At 44.3% G+C, this 3,330-nt stretch overlaps 1 pseudogene; it reads left to right on the top strand.

The window, feature by feature from the left end:
- The first annotated feature begins 2,413 nt into the window (after positions 1 to 2,413).
- On the top strand, positions 2,414 to 3,099 carry LOC105519540 (annotated as a pseudogene).
- Positions 3,100 to 3,330: the final 231 nt, after the last annotated feature.

Below are 3,330 nucleotides of genomic sequence, written 5' to 3' on the forward strand. Positions count from 1 at the left end.
TTAAGTCCGGTTAATGTGTCCTGCATGCAGATGGAAGGGGTGGAATTGTGCACTCAAGTGGGTGCTTTAACTGCAGTGTTTGGCAGAGTTGCCTTCTACCTGCCAGTTCAAAAGTTCAACCTGTTTTCAACTAGAATATATATACTAAACAATTTCAGTCTGTTAACTCTGATTCAGCCTCTTCAGATACCCGTGTGCTGTGCAGCAGTGGCTCTGTGTGTAAATGCTATCCATGGCGGACACACAAAAATACCAATATGATGTGTACGGGATAATGCCTCATCCCAATCAGATGTCCATTTGTTATTGTGTTTGTTAACAACCCTTTATGTCTTGGTGTTATAAACTCCACTTCAAACTGATTAAAGTCTCATTCTTGTCAAAAAAGAAAAAAAGAAAAGGCCCACAGAATTGCAAACAGAAGAAAGAAAAAATCCATACTGCAACACATTCGAGTGAAATTTCAGACTATCAGAGATAGAGAGATGCCTAACAGTCCCCAGAGAGCAGAGAACCTGACGAAGGAGCCAGACTCGGACAGAACCACGCTTTCCGACAGCCACGCGGACTGTAAGGCCACGGGGAGGAATAACAGCTTTGAGTACTGAAGTGAGCCCTGAAGTTTTGAGTACTGAACTTTGCACCCTGAACTTTACATCCAGCCGACTGTCATCCAAGTGTGAGGGGATGACCAACACATTCTCAAACACAGAAGGCCCTAGAGGTTGGCCACGTAAAGACCCACGTGGGAAACACTCAGGACCAGCATGTGGTTCAAGACACGAGAAGGTGATCAGATTCCGAAGTGAAGACTGTTCCCCACCTCCACCCCCATCAACTAGCTAAGATCCAGAAGAGAAAGAGAGAGTGATAGGACGGGGACTGGGTGGAGGGGAGATCCAGGGACACGAGGGAGCAGTCATGTGACCGAGGAACATATGGATAACATTTTTATTTATAAAAAGAAAGGATTAACCAAGAAACCTAGAAAAGGCAGGGCACAAGCTGAAACCATAAACTTGTCAGTAAAAAGACAAAGACTGTTGATTGGATAGAAGCCGAAATCCAGCTACAGGCTTTTTAGAAGAAAGACGACTAAGTCATCAATCAGAGGAATGAAGGGGAAGGGGGTGTGGATGGGATACAGGTAAAATTTCTTGAAGCTGGATGTGGGGTCCATGCATGGGAGTTCATTACACTATTCTGCTTGTGCAAACATCTGAATTTTTCCATTATAATTTTTTTCTTGAGACAGAGTCTTGCTCTTGTCACCCAGGCTCTTGTCACCCAGGCTTGCTCTTGTCACCCAGTCTTGCTCTTGTCACCCAGGCAACCTCTGTCTCCTGGGTTCAAGCAGTTCTCCTGCCTCAGCCTCCTGAGTAGCTGGGACTACAGGTGCACGCCACCATGCCCAGGTAATTTTTGTATTTTTAGTAGAGATGGGGTTTCACCATGTTGGCCAGAATGGTCTCGATCTCCTGACCTTGTGATCTGCCCACCTTGGTCTCCCAAAGTGCTGGGATTACAGGTGTGAGCCACCGCACCTGGCCTAAAATGTTTTTTAAAAGACCATTCTCAATCTAAATTTCTCTCTTCTCCAAAAGTCCAAGACAGCTGTCTATTCCTAATTTTTACATTATGCCCATCACTTAAACATTTAAAAAAGAAATGAACATGTAGAAACTGGTTTTATTATGCAGTAATGTAAGTATGGTCATACTTGGTATCCGTGGGGGATTAGTTCCAGCACCCCCAAAAAATACCAACATCCATGGATGCTCAAGTCCCTTACAGAAGATGATGTTGTATTTGCACATAACCTACACACATCTTCAAATTGTCTCTAGATTTTGATACCTAATCAATGCAAATGCTATGTAAACAGTTGTTACACTGTATTTTACACAGCTGTTTAGGGAATAATGGCAAGAAGAGGTGGCTCACACCTGTAATCCCAACACTTTGGGAGGCCAAGGCAGGTCGATCACCTGAGGTTAGGAGTTCGAGACCAGCCTGACCAATATGGCAAAACCCCGTCTCTACTAAAATTATAAAAATTAGCCAGGTCTGGTGGCATGCCCCTGTAGTCCCAGCTACACAGGAGGCTGAGGCAGGAGAATCGTTTGAACCTGGGAGGTGGAGGTTGCAGTGAGCCAACATCATGTCGCTGTACTCCAGCCTGGGCAACAGAGCGAGACTGTCTCAAAAAAGAAAAAAAAAAAAGAAAGGTCTGTGTTTATTACAGATACAACTACCCATTTTTTCCTAATATGTTTGATCTACAGTTGGTTGAAACCAGAGACACAGAACCTCTTGAAACAGAGGGCCAACTGTAGGCCCACTGCCTCCACAAAGTTCCCAAATTTCTCTTTATTAAGATCTTGGTAGCTCAGGCCCGTGGATCTCATCGAAGATGGCGGTGCGATCTGTGTCTGGCATTACCAGAGGAGTCTTCATGTGGACAGTCTCAGGGGCAACACATAGAGAATTTTGGTCTCGATCCAGAAAACAGAAAGTGCCAAAGCTTGCTGAGGCAGTAGAAGAGGTGAAAGAGGAACCTATCCTGGTGTTCCTCATGAAGCTGAGGATAGTCACCACCTGGCGATCTCCAGGGTCGTTTGGAATCTTATGTTAAAGAAGTTTTTGCTTCATCTCTTCCTGGTAATTGGCAAGACATCTCCCAGGAAGATGGTCCTCTAAAGTTCAATCTCTTGGTACATTTAGCTGATGACTTGGGTCATGGGGTCTGTAACTCCAGACTCTACCAGATGTGCAGGGTTAGAAATGGTCTTGATTTCTATAATGTCCCTATTCAAGATAGATCTAAATTTGATGAACTCAGTGCCAGTAATCTCCCCTGCCACAATCTGAAAATCACTTGGAGTTACTGAGCAATTCAGAAGCGAAACACATTGAAATCATTTTTTTCCCTGAGCAAGAGGCCTGCTTATTAGACCTTTTGATACTTTACCAGGTGAAATACTGCCAGAACTGTTCTCTAAACCCACTTTTCTATAGAGGAATGTATCATCTCTTTTTTTTCTCATATTATGAATGGACAAATAACAGGACTTTCTATCTTCATATTTGCTGAAACCATGTTTTTTTTTTGAGGTGGAGTCTTGCTCTGTCGCCCAGGCTGAAGTGCAGTGGTGCGATCTTGGCTCACTGCAAGCTCCACCTCCTGGGTTCATGCCATTCTCCTGCCTCAGCCTCCCGAGTAGCTGGGACTATAGGTGCCCGCCACCACGCCCAGTTAATTTTTTGTATTTTTTTTTTTTTAGTAGAGACGGTGTTTCACCGTGTTAGCCAGGATGGTCTCAATCTCCT

This window comes from Colobus angolensis, unplaced genomic scaffold (assembly GCF_000951035.1).
Source record: "Colobus angolensis palliatus isolate OR3802 unplaced genomic scaffold, Cang.pa_1.0 Scaffold350, whole genome shotgun sequence".
Lineage (NCBI taxonomy): Eukaryota > Metazoa > Chordata > Mammalia > Primates > Cercopithecidae > Colobus > Colobus angolensis.